The following is a 21,115-nucleotide window of genomic DNA, read 5'->3' as shown; positions in this document are numbered from 1 at the left end:
ACTGTCGGTCATGGTAACCATCTCTAATCGTGTTCACTTTCCCTATACGGATAAAATGAAAAAGAATATTCTCAATGTTGAACTAGTAAAGAGAACTTTAATGGCCGTAAGGAAGCAATGCAACTAGGATGCAAGTACCTGATGCAACGTAAACAAGTGAAGTAATATGTTGCATATTATATTCTTTTGTGGTGGGTATTTCAAAATAAAGTAATTAAGATAGAAAAACTAGATTCAACCATCATAATATTTTCCTAATATTATGATGGTTGAATCAGCTTTGCTGACTTGTGTTTTATTCTTTGGACCTCTTTCGGTGGGACGGTTGATTATAGTTTTGCATATGATTGTTAATATTTATGTATGGATGTCAGATGCTCTTGTGAAGACTTAGATTGGTTGTTCGTTGTTAACATGCTGGTGGACAATATATAAAAAAACCATGGTGTATTTTGGTTTGTAATATTTTGATTATGAAGTTCAAGATAGTTACTTTGTAACCAAATTTTAATAGTTTATGTTGTAAGATGATCATTCTCTTAAACTTAGGCTTAAGGGGGATCCAAGCAATAGTTTCGGCCAAGTTTGGAGCTTCGCTGTTATAAATATACTTATTAAAGAAGGTGTTTTAGTACTACGGGCTTTTCCAAATGCTCCTAGATTTAACAATTACACACTTCTCATGAAATGCTTAGCAACTCAATGAGAGTTTTTGGATCATTTGCTATAATACCAATTGTAGTACCTGATCCGTATGAAATCGAGTCTATTGTCACCAATGCGCAATCTCTAGGTCGCTTACGTTTCCCACTGCTTATGTATAAGAATGACCAAACTCCCGATGCAGGGTAGAACATGCAGAACCCCCAGTCCTCTTGGACGACAACAATTAACCCAGATTTACCCCTAGATCGCAATCTAGGTGGTTGTCATGTTCTTCATCGAGGACTACATCTATCCTACCGGATGTTCTCATCTCAAAAATAAAATCATAAATATCATAAAAGTATCATTCATTTCAGTAATATTCATCAAAATGATGTCACTCGGCCTTATACCCACAATTCATCGATAATATCTCTTCAAAACACCTCAAAGAAGTAAACTCACACGATTACAATGAGCACTTAAAACAACAAATACCTTTGTACACATTTAGGCACAAGTAATGATATAAGAAGAGTTATACAACACCAAATAGAATCAAACGAAATTAAATCCCAACATGATAGCAGATCACCAATTACATGTAAAGCATATGTTCAAGTACATATGAAACTATCATACAATACAATACAGAACACTTGTGCGTTCGGCGCGGGAGCTTGTGCTTCGCACCAACCTGTGCGTCTAATGCATGAACCACCTTGCGCATGACGCATCTTGGTGCGTCTGACGTTACTAAATAAACAATATTAATTTAGCCAAACTCTTTGATTCGATATGACGTACACAATTAATTATTATTACTCTAACTAAATGAAACAAAAAAAACACCTAATCATGAAAACAGTAACATAAAATCATGATCCTTGAAAGACTGTAAAAAAATTTCATTTTAATGCTGATTATTAAACTCTTAACAATTAAAAAGAATAAAATTAAATCCTTAGTAAAACCACAACAAAAATTATTTAAAAATTAAAACCAAACCCTAAATTCTCACAAAAATTAAAATAGCACCCCCATATCCTTAATGTAACAGTAATAATTTTATTTCCAATTTTCGGACCTCAAAAGTAATTTTAACCAATAATTTCCAGATTACTGAATAAAGCCAATAAAATACTTAAAATTATAAATAAAAGCACAAAAAGTACCAACTATTAACACAACCTTCATAAACCCACTATAATATAGATTATATAATTAAATATATTTTTAGACCTTAAAATATAATACTCCCTCCGTTTCGTAAAGATCTTCCCTCTTTCCGTTAAGTGCGTTTCCAAAAGATCTTCCCTCTTTTACTTTATTCCTTATTTGGAATTATTTTTCCCCTTTTTACCCTCTCATGTACCTATCATATGGTCCACCATTACATTATTAATTCAATTTTACTCCCTTTCTCTCTCCTACTTTAACCCCTTTTTATATGTTTATTTATCTTAACCCCTTTCTCTTTCCTACTCTACCCACCCCACATCCCACACAAATAGATTCTCCTTGGTATCTGTAGGAATAGTAACAAGGAAGATCTTTAGGAAACGGAGGGAGTATTCATGAATTAATTACTAACAGTCACAAAAATAAAAAATAGAGAATTTAATTAATTAAACTCGTAACAATAAAAATAAATTACTCTAAGTCAATAAAACCATACTACACACATAACATGATTAAATAAAAATATTTTCGGCAATTATAAAACTCATTCACTAATTATTTTATAATTAAACCATAAACACACAAATTACCAAATTAATTAAGAAAATAGGAAAAAATCAAATAAAAAATAATTTATGCACGAAATATACACACAACATACATAATGAACACTCACATAAATTTTCATCAATAATTTCATATAAAAAGTAATTAAAATAATTTCTAACGTAATAATCTAATACCGAAACATACTCTAATATCTAGCGTTAAGATAACTACTAGTTACCTGGAACATTGGGAGGAGATATGAGTCTAAAGAGATTCTAAATTATTTGTGCGGTCCAAGCCTTCTCCTTGAAATTTGAAAAAAATAAACTCATTTCGTGTTGTTTTGTTCCGACCATGATTCTCGACGACAGAAAGACCGAATTCAAAATTGCTCCCTCTGAGTAAAGACCAAGATGTTCCAAACATTCTGTCCAAATTTGAGAATAATCTAAGGGTTAAATCTCCAAATATGGTCAATTTCGTGAAGGTGTGACAGGAAAAATCGATATGAACTTTTCTATTCTCTTCCTCTTCTCTATTCTCCTTAAAAATGGTGTGGGTTAAATGAGAATGGTGCTGAATTTCTCTGATTATAAATCAAAATTTATTGTCAAGAAAAAACAAAGTGTTTAAGAGAGTGTTAATGAGGGATTAAATATGGGGTTACAAAAGATTCAAGGTTAGCTTTAATAAGCACCAAAACTCTTCATCTTCCAATCCGTAATTCATCTTCCAATCTGTAATTGTTGATTTTCAACCAACATGACACGTCACATGTGATGCAAGATTTCATCACCCAAGTCGGTCCATCAACATTACAGAAACGTTACACGACAAAACCACGTACTAAACGCCTAAATAAATAACGAAGCTAATATAACTTTTAAAATAATTAACTAACAACTTAAAACAAATATATATAAATATACCATAACATATAAAAATATATACACATTTTTCACAACACATTCCACAATAATTTAAATAATAAATTATTATTATTTTTAATAAAAATTTCATTTTAATGTAAACAAACGCCAAAAGTAAAGGGTGAAAAATACGGGGTGTTATGTACACTTGTTCCTTGCAAAGGGACTGCGGCTTGTAATATCAGAACCGACCTTTTAAATGCAAGTTTTTGCAAGAAATAATTTGGTAAAAGAAGGCCTTAAAATGAAACATGTAAAATTAGTACAATTAATAAGTCGTAATGAAAGTAGATGTAATATAAGTTGGTGCATGGAGTTTTTTTTATTTATTATAGAAGTATTTGTTGGGTTAGGTTATTTATTTAGTATTTTATTAGCTTGTACTAACCTCCATTTCTAAATAAGTGCAACAGTTTACGCTTGCTAACACACAACTATTATCAATTACTCCCTCCGTTTCCTAAGTATCTTCCCTCTTTCCGTTTAAGTGCAGTTTCAAAAGATCTTCCCTCTTTTACTTTATTCCTTATTTGGAATTTTTTTCCCTTTTTACCCTCTCATGTCCCTATCATATGGTCCACCATTACATTATTAATTCAATTTTACTCTATTTTTCTCTCCTACTTTAACCCCTTTTTATTTGTTTATTTATCTTAACCCCTTTCTCTCTCCTACTTTACCCACCCCACACCCCCACACAACTTGATTCTCATTGGTATCTGTAGTAACAGTAACAAGGAAGATCTTTAGGAAACGGAGGTAATATATCTCTAAGGGGGCGTTTGGTTGGGGGTATTGTGGAAAGGATAAGGGAATCAAGAGACTTGATTCTCTTACTTGTTGTTTGTTTGCTTAAATCAATGAAACCCTTTACCCTCTCCTTACCCCCAAAGTCCTCTACTTTCATTCCCCTATCCCCCCAAGGGTTTCACTTAACCTTTCTTTGACTTATTATTGATCTTCTCTTTGACCACCCAACCACCCATTGACCCAACCATTCAACCACACCTGACCACCCAACCACCACCACCTGCGCACCCTACCACCGCAACCCGTCCCCTCCATCACCCACACCACCACCTGACCACCCAACCGCCAGCCGCCAGAAACACCCCAACCATCCAACACCTAAACGACACAAGGGAGGGGAGGGAGAGAACGCGGTGTTGTAGGGGAGGGGAGGGGGAGACCGCGACAGCGCAGGGGGAGGGAGGGAGAGACCGCGACGGCGTAGAGGGAGGGAGGGAGAGACCGCGACGCGCAGGGGGGGAGGGAGGGAGAGATCGCGACGCGCAGGGGAGGGAGAGATCGCGACGCGCAGGGGAGGGAGGGAGAGATCGCGACGCGCAGGGGAGGGAGAGATCGCGACACGCAGTGGAGGGGGACAATGTGACGGCGCAGGGGAGGGGAGAACCGTCGCGGGAAGGGGAAGAGCAGCCGATGAGGTGGTGTTACTGGGGTAGGGAGAGGTGGCGTGGGTGGCGTGGGGAATAGTAACAGAAGGAGGAGTGGTGGTGCTAGGGTGGAAGAAGAGTAAGAGGAAGAAGCAAGAGAATTGACATTGTCTTAACCAAACACCACTCTAAATCTAAAGGTTTTCTTTTCCTTTCCTCTTCTCTCCCTTTCTTGATTCCATTCCCTTTACCCCGTTGCAACCAAACGCCCCCTAATTCTGTATTTGAAAAAGTTATATAAAATTGATATAATAGAAATATCGTTAAAAGAAATCTAATAATATTTTATATGATCTTTTTTGTTTTTATATACTAATAAAAAAATATTGCATGTAATCCCCCGTAAAATTATGAATTTTATAAATATATTTTAATGTATAGTTATTTATATTTAAATATTTTTTAGTATTTAAATGATTTATTTCTTTAAAGGTTGACTATTTGAAAGTCAAATAAATTATTTTAATGATTTAAAGAAATTAAAATATTTTATCTAGACATGCTTTGAAAAATATGTGAAAAGGTTAAAAACTTTTTGGATTTGGAAAAGGATTTCTAATTGGGTAAGAGAAACCCAGGCACTATTTGAATTACGAAAATGACTCCTAATTGGGTTTGGGAAACTTAAACACTAATTTCATCAATTATTAAACTCTATGTGATCCCAATCACTTTTTCCTAAGCCCACAAGGAGGAACTACAAAAATCCCGTAAACCCCACTTTTTCTCGCACAACTTTATTTTCTCTCTCCTCCTTTTCCCCAAGATTTTCGGCCTCCCCTTATTTTTCTCTCTCTTCCTCTTCGGTACTCCTCTCCTCCGTCGACGGCCCGCACTGCTGCCACTGCCTACCACTGCCGGCGAGCCAGCACCGCGACCTTGCTGTCGCGCGGCTCTCCTCTTCTTTTGTTGCTTTGGTCAATTTCTTCCTCCTCAAGTTATTTTAATGTAAAGTTTGTAATTTTAAGATTTGTTTTAATATGATTATGTTTAAAAGTTATAGTTTGATGATTTAACTATGAATATAAGATTATATGATTCATGTAATGAAGAAATTAAAATTTAGGTTTACTTATTATGTTTGAATTGGAATTTTAATTATCAAAGCATGGATTTTTAGGGTTTTATGAGTTGGAGAATCATAGTAGTATATTATAGTTTATAAAATTAAGTACTCTTATAATTATGATTATGTTTAAGTATGTTTTAAAGGGATTTTAATACATTATAAGTTGTTGGAATTTTTATTACTATATGTATAATGGAGTTTTAATTATCAAAGTATGAGCTTTTAAGGGTTTTTAATGAGTAGTATAGTAGTACTATACTAGGAAGTATTAATAATAGAAGTTTTAATGATGGGAAAGGTTTTTAAACACTTTTAAAGAGTGTTTGAAATATTTTAAAGTTGCTGAAAATTATTTGAGTATTGATTCTTGGTTATGTTGGTATTTGGTAGGCGAAGAATATTCTTTAGGCGACTTTTAAGCTTGTTAAAATAGCCTCGAATTTTATCTACACAAGGTACATAAATACCTATATGTTGATTGGATTAGTATCATGTACTAAGGATGAGAATTATGTAGCATCATGTATAGGGAACTATTTCTAGTTCATATGTGATTTCTATTAAGTTGGATGTATATGTTTTATGCCGTTGTGTGAAGCATGTTGGTTACGATATTTATATTATTTTTGTATGGAATATAGATGCATGCATATGATATTTGGGAACTTTATTTTATTAATTCACATGAGGGATTAATATTTATTTACTGGTTTGGAATTTGGATCATGATTGAATCGTATTGTTTCCTCTTTATTATTTCACTATTTTATAAGGACCGAGGGCCTTATTTGGTAAGTTAATATTTTAAACCTTTGAAAGGTTGGTTGGTCGTTGGCTAGGTTCAACAAATAAAGGAAGATTGGATTAAAGTTGGAATTAATCTTGGGTTATTAAGCTGTTTAATCACTTATCTAATCCTGAGATAAAGTAGAAGTTTATGATTGTTTGATGATGGTACTATCTGTCAGTCATAACAAGTAATAAATTGTTAATCATGTAAAGTGAAACGTGGATAGAAATATATTTAGACGTGTGCACGTCTGAAGTGTTGGATAAGTAGAGAGTTGGAGTTAGGGCTGATTAACAGATGAGGTTGGGTCGTGTTTGGGTTAATAATAAACGGGTTGAACATGTCCCAACCCAAACCGAACCGGTTTATTAAACGGGTAAAACATGTCCCAACCCAAACCGAACCGGTTTATTAAACGGGTTGGAAAACTCAACCTTGACTCGAACTGCTTATTTAACAGGTTGCCCATATAACTCGTTTAACCCATTTACATATTTATTACTATTAAATTTTTATTAAACTTTATTAGTTTTCAACACTAAATTCACATAAAAGTATGAATGATTAAATTTTCTTTCTAGTATTTGGGTTCTACAATTAGTATTCTAAAAATTTTCACCAACTTTAACACAACTTTTTTGAAAATTTATATTTTAATGAGTTAACACTAGGGGAAAAAACAGAAAGGGCTGCGCAGGAAGGGCTGCGCTTTTCGTAAAAGCGTAGCCCTACTAAGTGAAGGGCTGCGCTTTTTTAAAAAGCGCAGCCCTTCTGCTATGTAGGGCAGCGCTTTTTAAAGAAAGCGCAGCCCTTCCTGAAAAAATTTGAAATTTCGGAATCGCGGGCTTTGAAATATTGAGCGGGGATTCGTCAAATATATTATCCCTCATTCTCTCTCCTCTCTCACGTCCCTCATTATTCCTTTCCTCCTTCTCTCTCATCCTCTCTTCTTCTCTCTCTCTCTCTCATCCTCTCTTCTCTCTCAAAAACTCCCATAAACATTTGCGACAAAAACCTTGAAATGATTTGCACTAAACATGGCGACGGAGTCCGATTGCCTATTGTGATACCTTTTCGGAAGCGGAACGAGCCAACGAGTCAAACTCACCGCTATGCTGTGATGTTTAGGCTTTTTAAGCCATCCGAGTTCGTTTAAGCCTCCAAATAGCCATTTTAAGTTTTTCCGAAATTTTTTTTTCCCTTAAATTATGTATTTGGGTTTTGTTTTATGTATTTAAACATTATTAGGTTATTTTGAGTATTTCTTGTATTTTCAGATCTATAATGTTCTTGTATACTTCTCTTTGTTTATATATTTTGATTAATGTTCTTGTATACTTCTCTTTGTTTTGATTAATGTTCTTGTATACTTCTCTTTGTTTATTTTGATTAATGTTCTTGTATACTTCTCTTTGTTTATTTTGATTAATGTTCTTGTATACTTCTCTTTGTTTATTTTGATTAATGTTCTTTTATACTTCTCTTTGTTTATTTTGATTAATGTTCTTGTATACTTCTCTTTGTATATAATTTCTTGTATTTTCATCTTTGTTTTGATTAATGTTCTTGTATATTTCTTGTATACTTCTCTTTGTATATTAGTTTTTGTTCCTTTTTTTCATTTTCGTTTCATTCTTTTTATTGTTTTGGGTTTAGTATTTTCGTTTCGTTTCTCTTCTCTTCTGTTTAATTTCAGAAAATGTGAGATTATGAGTAAAAAAATGTCAAAAAAAAAAATTTTATTTTTTTTTTTGCTAGGAAGGGCTGCGCTTTTTCCTAACTAGCGCAGCCCTTCTGGGCAAGAAGGGCTGCGCTTTTCTAGCGCAGCCCTACTTAAAAAGTGAAGGGCTGCTACTGAAAGGGCTGCTGTCAAAAAGCGCAGCCCTACATGCATTTTTTAGCGCAGCCCTTCTTCATTTTTCCACTAGTGTAAACAGGTTAAAGCAGGTTAATCGGGTTGAAAATGTCAACCTTAACCTAACCCATTTTATTAAATGGGTAAGTCGTGTCAACCCATTTACTTAAATATCAAAAATCTCAACCCAAACCCGCTTATTTCAGGTCAAGTTCGGGTTCGGTAAACGAGTTGGGTCAGTTTTTCACATCCGTAGTTGGAGTACATGGTGGTAGCCCATGACTTTTCCTGGGACCGAATTGATCACCGTATCCTATTTTTATTTAAAAGGTTCCTCGATATCGTAGGTCATGGGAATACAGAGTCGCACCCGTATTTCGTCTTCCAAAGGGAAGGTTGGTTTTAGTCAGACAACTCGTTCCATTTACCATTCCATTTAAAGTAAAAAAGATGTTAGTTGTGAAGTTTAGTTCAGTAATAGTTATCTGCAAGGTTATTATATTATTAATTATTCATGCTTATTATGTATTAGTATTATGTTAGGATTGTTTATTTATTTACTATGTAGTACTCAGCTTTGCTGATTACGTACTTTTGTGTGTGTATTCTGATCATGGCTATGCCTTATTGATCATATGATGATCTATTTTGGTGAGCAGTCTCTAGGGATCAATAGTGCATCGTCCATCTACGGATTTGAAGATGATGCATCATGTGTTCGCACTACTACATTTTCAATCAAAGGCAATGGTTTAAACATAGCTAACGTAACGGTTCTTTTAATACCGTTGCAATAGAAAGTTCTATTGCAACGGCCCATTACTAACTACATAATTGACTAGGCTACTGCAACGGGTGAGTTATAGCCATTGCATTAGATTGAGAAGTCGTTGCGTTAAAATAGCTACTGCAACGGTTAAAAGTTAAGCGCCCAAAAATTTGGGTCTTCTAATTTCCCACCTTTTGTATGTGAAATTTCAAAACTCACACATATATCCCTCTTTATCTAAGTGTTGTAGATAACCATTTTCTCTCTCCTCCAACTCAAAACCCTTGTTCAACTCCTCGCTTATCATCGCCGCTTCAAAAACTGTATAAAAATGGCGGAAAATAACAACCCACCAACTTAAAGCCAAGAAACCATGGAACCCTCAACCAAAATAAAAAAGCTTCAACACCATGAAAATGAAAATGACGTTGATTCGTTCTCCTTCAAAGTTGAGCCAATAACCCATTTTCTCTCTCATCTACCTTCTCTTTCTCTCTCCTCTGTACTTTCTGGTGAACCATAACTTCGAAGACGATGATCAGCGTCGAAGACTTTTTTAATCAAACGCAATGGTTAAAATAAGCTATTGCAACGGTTATTTTTTATACCGTTGCAGTAGGATCATCTATTGCAACGACCCATTTCAATTTAGGTTCATAGATTAAGCTATTGCAACAACTTTATAGTAACCGTTGCATTAGATATATCTATTGCCACGACTTAGTGATGGTCGTTGCGTTAGATATATTATCTATTGCAACGACTTCGGATGGTCGCTGCATTAGATATATATATTAGCTTATTGTACTGTTGCATTGCCACACATGCACAAAATATTACGCGCTAAGAATCCCTCGAATTATTTCACAAAGTTTAAAACTTCTCAAAATCATGAACAGCTAGCGCCTTATCTCCCTAAAAACAAGGAAACCCATTGCTCATGATCAGGTAATTGAAATCACGAACTGAATTTTACCCTATCAATTGCATGTTTGTCAACAAATTTCAATCTCCCATCCCAAATCTCTCCTATGAACTGAAATCACGAACTGAATTTTACCCAATTGTATACTAAGAGGAAGAGGGAAGGGGCGAAATTCACAAACACTACTTCACATAGGCGAAATTCAAAGAAAAACAAGCAAAGAGGCGAAATTTCGAACTTCAAAGGTGCGTTCTTCTGTTTTGGGAATTCGGGAAATCCTTCAAAAGCCACAAAATCCAGTCGAGCTCCAAAGTTAAGGTAGTTTCTTGAATTTTCTGAATTATGGAAATTTTCAAAGTTAAGGTAGTTTCTTCTGTTTTGACGAGTTTTTCATAAAAATTGACGAGTTTTTACACGAAATCTCGGATTTTCATCTTCACTTCACCTTGATTGAGGAACAGATAAGAAGAACGAGCAAAAAGGATTGCTGGAAAATTCAACTTTTACGACGAGATTGTATCCTCGGATCTTCCTTTCAAGGTATGTATCCTCGAATTTGTCTATTATTTGCTTTAGGATTAACACTCTTTTTTTAGGCACTTAATCCATGATTTATTTCCTATTTTTTCCCCAAATCATGTGCTTCTTTTTAACTATTTGTCGAGAAATGTCTACTACCATGAATTTTTTTCCTGATTTTATTCTAGTTGTCACATGGATTATCGGCTTTAGTTGGCACATGGATTAAAATAATAACATAACCTACTTTATTTCACAGCTAAAATAATTTTTTTCCTTAATTAGAGCATTGAGACAGAAGTAAAAGTGTCTTGTAAGTTACTAACCATATGTTTACTTAACATAACCTACTTTTTTTCAAAGTTCATATTAACAATTTGTTTTAAAATTTGAGGATTTTTATAATATTTTAAAAATGGATGCTGACTTAATGTTTTGGCTTGCAACATATGGTTAAAGAACAAAATGGATAACGTAGATAAAAAGTGGTGGATGCTTCAAAGATGGAGCGATGAATATGAAGAAGGAGTTGAGGAGTACATTCGTAAGGCTTTTGCTATTAAAGCACAAGAGAACCAGATTTGTTGTCCTTGCAATGTTTGTCATTATCGTTATTGGCAGTATAAATGTTGTTAGGGATCATATCATTGTTAATGGTTTTGTTCCAGAACAGATAAGTTGTTAGACTTAGATATAAATATTGAAAAAGAACCGGATGTGACAGAAGAACATGATGCGATATTAGACATGAATGATGACATAGAGGGGTTGTTGCATGATACAATGAGAGAAGGGCCAAATGAAGATGCAAAGAAGTTTTATAGATTAATAGAAGAAGGTCAACAAGAATTATATCCAGGTTGCAAGAAATTTTCCAAACTGTCCTTTCTTATTCATCTATTTATATACAAGTGTGACCATAAGTTGAGCAATGTAGCAATGTCGGCTTTGTTAGGAATATTTAGAGACACACTACCTGATGCAAATTTGCCCAAGTTTCAATGAAGCAAAAAATGTTTTGAGAGTTTTAGGGCTAGATTGTCAGAAGATTGATGCATGCCCGACTGCATGTTGTATTAGGAGGAGCACGCAAATGCAACAAGCTGTTGTGTTTGCAAAACTTCAAGGTGGAAAGTAACTAATAAAGAAAAGACTAATGGGAAGGATTATAAAATTCCTGCTAAAATTCTAAGGTATTTTCCAATTAAGAAAAGGTTGCAAAGGTTATTTATGTGTCCGGAAACTGCAAAGTACATGATATGGCATAAAACGAATGATTTAGAAGATGAGCTTTTACAGCACCCAAGGGATGGTGAAGCATGGAAGGCATTTGACAAGAGATATTCAGACTTTGCCAAAGATGCTCGTAGTGTGAGGCTTGGGTTAGCTTCAGACGGGTTTAACCCATTCCACAATATGAGCATTGTACATAGTACGTGGCCAGTGATATTGATCAATTATAACTTACCTCCGTGGTTGATTACGAAGCCTGAATTTTTGATGTTAGCATTGCTTATTCCCGGTCCCTTATCCCCGGAAATGATATTCATGTTTATTTGCAACCACTAATTAAGGATTTGAAAGAATTTGGGAGGTTGGATTGGAAACTTATGACTCTTTAAGCAATCAAAGGTTTGATATGCATGCAGCATTGATGTCTACCGTTAGTGACTTTCCTGCTTATGCAATGTTGTCTGGTTGGAGCACAAAAGGGAAACTTGCATGCCCTGCTTGTCATTATGAAACTGAATCCATTGTTCTTCAACAAAAGCCATAAGCATTGTTATATGGGTCACCCTACTTTTTTAGATTTGTCCCACCCTTGGCGTCGTAATAAGAGATATTTCATTGGAGTTACGGGGTAAAGAGACCAACCAGTGCGTTTAACAGGAATCGAAACTAAGGAGTTACTTTGTGATTTTCGAAATAAATGTGGAAAGTTGCAAAAGATAACGAAACAAGAAGGAAGTTCCATGGAAAAGGGTACCAATATTTTTTGAACTTCCATATTGGAAACATTGTTCACTTCGCCATAATCTTGATGTAATGCATATTGAAAAAAATGTATGTGATAATATCATTGCGACACTTTAGATTTACCTGGAAAGAGCAAAGATCATGCTAATGTTCGTCAAGATTTGAAATCCCTAAATTGGATGCCTGAACTTCATCCTCAAGTACTAGAAGATGGTAAGGAAGTATTCCCAAAATCACGCTTCTTCGATGTCATTAGAAGAGAAGCGATTGTTTTGCCAGGTCATTAAAAATGCAAAGCTACCACTTGGATATGCTTCAAATATCGCTCGATGTGTGCAAGTAGTGTGAAAGGAAGATCACTGGATATAAGAGTCATGATGCTCATTTTCTAATGCATTACTTGCTTCCTGTTGCAATAAGACAACTTTGAGAAAGATGTTGCAAAACCTTTGCTAAGGTTGTGTGCCTTTTTTAAGGGCATATGGAAGAAAGCTATCGACCCCCAAGATCTCGACTATTTGCAAACTGAGATTGTTGAAACCTTTGTCAGTTAGAAGAGATTTTCCCACCTACCTTCTTTGATGTCATGGTTCATTTACCAATTCACTTGGTGGAAGAAATTAAGCTTGGTGGTCCAGTTGGAATTAGGTGATGTATGCAATAGAGAGGTACCTCCGAGAGTTAAAATCTGATGTTCGGAACAAGGGTCGTCCGGAGGGCTCAATGGCTGAAGGATATTTGGCCAAAGAATGTCTTGCATTCTGTGGAAGATACTTGAATCGATAACAGTCCTTCAGATAATGTTGTTGATCCTAGTATCTCAAATCCATTATTTCCTAATATTGGCGACCTATTAGAGGAAAGGGAAGGAATAAAAGAAGAAGGATTATGGGTTTATGATGGATCACATTACACGGGCCCAAGTCCATCAATATGTCTTATTCAATTGTGATTCTAAGGAAGTTGAAGATACATCGAGTAAGATAACTTAACAGCAATTTTTTCTAATTATTTTTCTAATTTTTTTATCTTGCTAATTGTGATAGATACTAACTATTTAATAAAATCACAGTGAACATAAGTTGTCTGTAAGCAGCCACAGGAAAAGAAAATGGGATTCGCGCATACTCATAGCAAGAATTTCATGGAGTGGTTTAGAGAGAAAGTTGATCTCAAATTCAAGAAGGGAAGAAATAACGGATCATATCAAATGGTTATCAAAAGGACCATCTTGTGTTGCTAAGAAGTTCAGTGGCTACTATGTGGCTATAGGTTCCACACCATGAAACGAGAGAAAAATGGCGTAACTCAAAATAGTGGAGTCACCTTAACAGCTCTAACGCATAGTTTTGCTAGTAGTAGAGATCAAAATCCTGTTATGGGGGCTGTGAACTATTATGGCTCGTTAGAAGATATTATTAAATATCTTATCATGTCACTTTATGTTGTTCTTGTTTAGATGTGTGTGGTTTCATTCGGAAAAGGATGATTTTGGGATGGATGTCGTGAATAAGAATAAGAATATTTCACAAGGAGAACCGTTCATCTTGGCATCTCAAGCACATCAATTTTTTTATTGAGGATCCGCTTAAAGAGGGTTGGCATTATGCTATTCAAAATCTTCCTAGAGAACTTTCTGATGGTACTATATATGTCTTTTTTTTGGTATTCGATATGAATTATGTCTATATTGAATTACAATGCATGTGTTTAATTCATGATTTATCGTCTCATAAAATATATTTTTAAGGTGTTTTTTATTTTTGTAATATACAATAACGTTGATTGTCTCATTTTTCCCCCTTGTAGATGAAAAGGAATAGAGCTAAGCTTAATGATGGACAACGTCAGATTCCACCTTATGAAATGCAACGATTAGAGAATCTGAGGCATAACGAAGAAAAAATGAAAGCAAAAGGGTTTGGAAGTTTGGCAAACAAGTCACTACTCGACAAAACTCAGGAGATTCTCAGTGGATGGAGAGATGATGAAATATTTTCATCATCTGATGATGAGTACTTTACATCAGACTATGAGGGTTATGACGAGGAGAACGAAACTAATAATGATGCGCGGCAACATACTATGGAGGTATGTGGTTTTTGTTAACAGTTAGCTGATAATAATGAAACTAATAACGATCCTATCTTCTGAGCTGAGAATAAATTGTCTTTTCTCTGATCTTGACTATCATCTGATTGTGGCTCTGCAGCAAAGATTGGTGCTCTTATAAGCATGATCAACATTTGGTAACTAAATTACTTGACCCCAATTGTCACTAATTTGTGCTATAATGTAGTGGTTTTTCTTCTTCTTTAAAATATAATTATGATTCCATACAATAGATTTGTGACTATTACTTATCTAATTATGTGATTATATCCTGGAGGAAGTCATTAGCTTTTTGTTTGAGGTAGTGAACTGGGGTTTCTCTGTATAATATGATGTTCCTCTGTCAATTGGTTGATCTGCTAAAGTTATCATGTGTCTGGTGAAATGTAGGGATCCACTTCTCTCAAGTTTAAGCCTTTTCGCTCGAGTTTTTTTTTTCCAATCATTTTGACTGTAATTTGATCCGGTTACCTCTTCTGTCGATATGCTCTTCAACTCCTTCCTAATACTCATGCTTTTAAGTTTTGTCCCTACATTTGTAGCCAGCTACTATGCTAGAGCTGATGGGAGCATTTTGCTTTCCCTATTTCTATTAGTTAATTATGTTAGTGACCCTAAAATGACTTCCTAACTTAAGGCCAATAAGTCTGGAAATGTATACCGTCATGCATGTTGTGCTCAGCTGTTTGCCATTCATTTCTGATGTTGCTAGTGATCCTAAATTTTCATACTAATGAAACTCTGAAGTCTAAGCAGAAAAATCTATTAGTGTTGAAGATCATTCATTGAGATTGTATCCAAGTTTCTCAAGCATAACGGAATGAATTGTCATTTATATGTAATGGGCCTGGTGCTGTAATTGTGTCCCTATAATTTAACATACAACATAAATTTTATCAGTTTCTAATGGCATATAATTATGTATAAGCAGAGTGATAGGCATTTCAAATACAAGCTTACATGAGCTGTTTTCCAAATGAACACAATTTTAAACTAGAAAACCATACTTCTGTGTTCATTATGTGTCTTCTTCTGGATAACTACATGTCAACCATTTGGTGCCTTCTTTATATAATGAGTAGAGGAGAACCAGTAATTGCTTCCAAAATTTGAAAAGAAAATTGGCTGTATATGATTATGTTGCTACTGCAAGCATTTGCATATATGGATCTGGCAGAAGAAAATGACCATGGGCATGGAGAGGTTAAATAGATATAAAAATTTCCTGCAATTATACCTTTCATAACGGTTTGAAGTTCAACCTCTCTCTGGGTTGTTTGCTCTATTATTATTTTCAAATAACTAGCAATGGGTAGCAGAATTTGTCGAATGTCGAGGTTCTCCCAGCTTAGATTTTCTAATACAATTAGGACATCTACTACTATCTTATAAAGAACACAAGAGCACCTAGATAACAAACAAAAAAGAAATGCAATACAACTATTATTCAGAACCTTCTGGCTTCTACTCACTGTTTCCTTCCTGCTGTCATGTCTTGTCAGACTTGTTTGAACCCACACTAGACCTGATGATTGTAACATGATCTTTACGGTCTCACAGGGTGATAAAACATCAATCGCTGTGCTAACATAAATTATTCAGAACCTTGTAGTCTTCTTTAGTAGCTTTGATCTCAATTGCTTTCAATCTCTAACTGGTATCATCCTTATTTCCTTTAAATTTGATTAAAATGTTCAACTTCTTGTTATATGACAGAAGTGTAGGTCTTTTTGTCTGATATTTACAAGTTTGAGCTGCTTATTAGTATGAAGTGAGCTAGGATAATGCCTATCATTGACAAAGTTAGCTGTGAAATGACTATTTTTGCGATAATATGTGGCTGAATGGAATTGTTTTCGATTAATTACGACACAAATAGATAATCTGTGTTTCTTTTAGGGCCTAGTTTTCTATCACAATGAAGGGTTTACTTTTATCTCCCAGTTAATAAATTATGTTTATGAGATATTCTACGTGTTTTAAAACTTATCTTTTTTGGTTTGAAATTGATTTAGTTAGCTAAGTTTTCTGTTACAGAACTGTAAAAATTAACCTACAATTCTGTCTTGGTATTGAAGGTAACTTTTTCTCTCTTTTTATGTTTCTTTCTAGTAGTCTTTCAGTTTTCTCTCTGTCTGTTTTCCAAAATTTTGAAATTCCCTCTTCTTAAGCTTTAGCATTCTCATATGCCTGCACCCCTCTATATTTGTCATTTCCCAGTCCTAGAGCTATGCACTTAAAACCATTACCTCACATTGATGTTGTCCTAGAGCTATGCACTTAAAACCATCACAGAAGATGTTGGAACTCACCTTTTCTCTGTCAGTAAGGTGGTCTTCTCGGGCATGTAGCTCCTCTTTTGCTTCAATTCTCTTTTTTATGGCATCAAATTCCTGCTTCAATTTCATAACTGATCAGTCAACCATTACAAGCAGGAACTTCAAGTCAGCAAGCTCAAACTCTTTATGCTTAAATCCCTTATCAACTTCAGTGGCCTCCTTCTTGTGCCCATGTTTTTTGTATGGTTTCAGGTGGAAAAAGAGGGAGTGAAGCACCCATCATCTCAACCACTATCTATGAGGGTTTTGTGCATAAAAATGGTCAAAGGAACCAACGAGCAAAGGATACACAATCTGAAAATGTCGAGCAAAACAAGCGAAAATCCATGGTCACTGCCCAACCCGCAAAACAGAAAATGATAAAGGATATTGCACGCCCTCAAAAGCAACAACCAAAGGGAAAGACACAAGAAAAGGAGTACTGTACTCCGGGGTCTATATCTTCCTTTCGCTTATTTCGGCAAAAGCAGCTAGAAAAGATGCGACACACCACAGACAAGGAATCTCCTATTACCAATGAAATGACACAAGAAGCAATTTTGGAAATTCAGACTCCTTCCATTATAACAGGACATGGTGAAGTTGAACATGAATTGGAGCAACAACCAATAAATGAAGATATACAATTAGAATCTCAACCAAATGAAATAATAGAGGAAGGTATATATCACGCACTTCTCTAGATCACATTTTTTATTTCTCTCTTTCTTATTAATTTAAACTAATACCTTAACCTTACATAGCTTGTAAGAGTAAAAAGCAACGAGGTCCAACAACGTTAACAAAGGTTCACTCGCGTACAAGAAGAGCGTGAACCTATTGTATTGAACTCGATCGGCCAACCTGTTGGACCAACAAAGAAGTTGTTGATGAGTTTAGCTCTTCTTGTGGTACAGTTGCTAGGGATTCCGAGCTTGCGCCTCTTAACTACATAAACTTCAAGCATTTGCCCACACTTGACAAAATATGGGATTATGTTTTGGTATGTTCCTTTTCTGTTTTCTATGTACGCTCATTCATTGGACCAATACCTGTATATACTACTAATTGACCTCATTCATTAGACTGAATACCTTATATATACTACTAATTAATTGAGCTCAAAATTCATCCTTGGGTTAGGAAAAATACACGGTTCCTGATCAAGGGAAAAAATGGGTTTTCGAATCTATCAATGCAAGTTGGCGTTGTCATAAATGTAGGATAAAGCAAAAGCACTATTATGCACATGAAAAAGATGAGAAAAGGTGGGAAAATCGTCCAAAAACAGTTTCCGATTCCCAATTTAAAGATCTTTTGGAATACTGGAATTGTTCACTAATTGAGGTATACGATTTTATGCTCTATGTAATTTTGTTCGTCTACTATTGAAATTGTATACAAACTTTTTTTTCTATTACAGAAAGAAGCAAAAATTAATAAGGGCAATCGTGGATCACTAGATGATATGCATACTATGGGTCCGAAGTCATACGCAATGTTACGTCATAAGTTGGTAACAACTCAGTAGCTTCATTTATAGTTCTTATTGTTCTATCCTTCCATACTCTTAGAAAGTTATTGAACTACTAATTTATATCTCTAAAGCAACAAGAGGATCCGGATAAGCAAGAGCCTTCACAAGAAACGGTCTACAAAGAATCAAGGAAAAGAAATCCTGATAAGACATACCTCACCAACAACGAGAAATCTATATCCAATATTGTGAGTTGGCATATTATTATTTGCATATTTTCTGACTTAACTTAGTATATGTAATAACTTAATCTTCTTTGAATAGGCCAAGATGGATGCTTTACAAAGTGAAAATGGAGAAGATGGTAACGTTAAGGATCATTATCTCAAGTCATACAAGATCCTGTACGCAAAAATCGTGTACGCCTTTATGGAAGAGGTGTAACGAAGACTGATTTGAAAAAAAAGGATAAAAATTCAGGTTTCATATTTCCACAGGAGTTTTTACAAAGTATGGAGACTCAATTAGTGCAAAAACTAGCACCAAGCGTGGCATCTGTCATTCTTTCTCAAATTCAAGCCGCTAATCCAGGAGTAGATCTTGTGATTCCTGAATTTTCAAGTGGAACAATACCAAGAGGATGCATCTAGAGATCAACATCCAACTAGTGACTCAAATGGGCAAGCTTCTAATGGCCCGCAACTGTTAGATCGTGAGGTACCGTTCTGATCTTATTTCTCTATGAAGATATATCTGCTTTGGATGCATTTAGTGTCTGTCTACTGTCGATCTGAGGCCTTAAAATCCTGATAAAATTTTTGCTCTGAAAATCGGCCTGCTCGCTTCCTTATTACCCTGCTGCTGCTGCTTTTGTATTACCCTGCTGCTGCTGCTTTTATATTACCCTGCTGCTGCTTCACCCCTACTAAATATAAACCCTGAAATTAAATTTGAACATTAAGATCAATAGGACAAGATCCTGGCTGGAATCCAATTGACTAACTCGGTCCTACATACAAAGATGTAAGAAAGACAGACTGTATGTCATAAGATGAAAAAAAAATGAAGCTAAAAATTTTACAGGAAGAAAATATAATGCAAACTAGTACCAATAATATGTCTCGCTCTAGATGCATTAGCTGTAGTTTTGCTTTTTCATAAAGAGATCTATGAAGAAGCCACTTTGTGTCCGCCAATCTAAATTAGTAATCAGGTACAGGGATGTCAGCTTGATTACCAAATTCGAATAACTTTTACCGAGTAGGTTGACATAAAACATCACCTTTTGATTTGAGGAAAGCTTGCATAGTCAAGTACTTTCTGATAATACAGTAGATTCTTACGAAGTCAAATGCATAAAGTGCCACTAAGCTTAGCGCATAAAATGTTTTTATATTTGAAACACAGGAGAGCTATAATGAAGTTAACTTAAACCAGACCTGAGAGCAGAAGTCACGATGAAACAGCTCAAAAAAAATTCTCTTGTCTAGATGGACCAAAACATCATTCAGGATCCTGATCTGGAAGGAGGAGATACAGAGCGTTATTTCAGATGGAAAAATAAAAGGATCAGGCTCCTCAAACATTAAATATAAAGATATTCATAAAAATATAATAAAAAATGAAAAAGGTGGTGTAATGATCTTTAAATTTTCATGCAGAAAGCCAATTGATTACAAGACATGCCTGTGCCATATCCAACTTATGAATGGATGACGGCAACAATTTGGTCATGCCACTGAAGCTGGTAAAAACCTACAAGAGAAAAAAAAAACAACAGTGAAGAACTAATATAAAAGTACGCTATTCACCATATTGATTATCAGAAAACTCCAGATAGCTATATAAAATGAAACAATAGGGTGCATGCTATTACATCCACCCAATATCTTGCTGCTGCATCACTTCCAATGCGATGTGGTATCTTTGTATCTCCCTCTCAATGCTTCTGAACTTTACATAATCTTTCTTTACACTGGAATGAAGCGATTTCATCATAACCATCCTCAGCTTTATCAAATAATTTCCTTTTAAGGTTAGAAGAGATAATGTATGAGTTTCGATTCTCAAATCAAAGTACAAGACTTAGACGCTCTTTTTTGCTTCCTTATTCTTCACTGTCAACCGTAAATGCTTATGCATGATTGAATGCTGTTTGTTTGGCTAAACATATTTAAAAAACTTATGTTGGAAAGAGCGATTCAGACACCAAATAGTGACTTAGGTTTCTTCTTTTTTCTTTCTGTTTGATGTTCTCTTGGTGTCATCAAACTCACCAGATCATACTTTAACATCAAGTATGAAGCAGAACTACTATCACGTAGGAATTGCCACACTTTCTGGATCTATTATCTAGCTTTTGATTTTGTCTGACTGGGAAATAAGCATATTGTGAACCTTTTGCTTCAGCTGCAGTAACAAATAAATGAGATGCCATGAAGAGTAGGAACAACGAATACTAAATGCACACTTATTTTACATTGTTTCTAGAAATCCTGTTTGTTGTCCCTCTTCTTCCAGCACAATGTGCATCTTCGGACCAGCT

General features: G+C 35.1%; 2 long non-coding RNA genes across 2 annotated transcripts; both read right to left on the bottom strand.

Annotated features, from left to right (window-relative positions):
- Nucleotides 1-15,511: 15,511 nt before the first annotated feature.
- Nucleotides 15,512-17,847, bottom strand: LOC130589683 (uncharacterized). The gene is made up of 2 exons (XR_008967313.1): nucleotides 17,088-17,847; nucleotides 15,512-16,300 (listed from the first exon to the last, which is right to left on the bottom strand). It is a non-coding gene; the product is annotated as an uncharacterized LOC130589683 (long non-coding RNA).
- A 1,706-nt stretch (nucleotides 17,848-19,553) lies between these two features.
- Nucleotides 19,554-20,803, bottom strand: LOC104901376 (uncharacterized). The gene is made up of 4 exons (XR_008967165.1): nucleotides 20,447-20,803; nucleotides 19,853-20,325; nucleotides 19,680-19,767; nucleotides 19,554-19,579 (listed from the first exon to the last, which is right to left on the bottom strand). It is a non-coding gene; the product is annotated as an uncharacterized LOC104901376 (long non-coding RNA).
- Nucleotides 20,804-21,115: the final 312 nt, after the last annotated feature.

Source organism: Beta vulgaris, chromosome 8 (assembly GCF_026745355.1).
Source record: "Beta vulgaris subsp. vulgaris cultivar EL10 chromosome 8, EL10.2, whole genome shotgun sequence".
Lineage (NCBI taxonomy): Eukaryota > Viridiplantae > Streptophyta > Magnoliopsida > Caryophyllales > Amaranthaceae > Beta > Beta vulgaris.
Note: the sequence above shows the minus strand (reverse complement) of the source record. Positions and strands in the feature narration are given on the sequence as shown.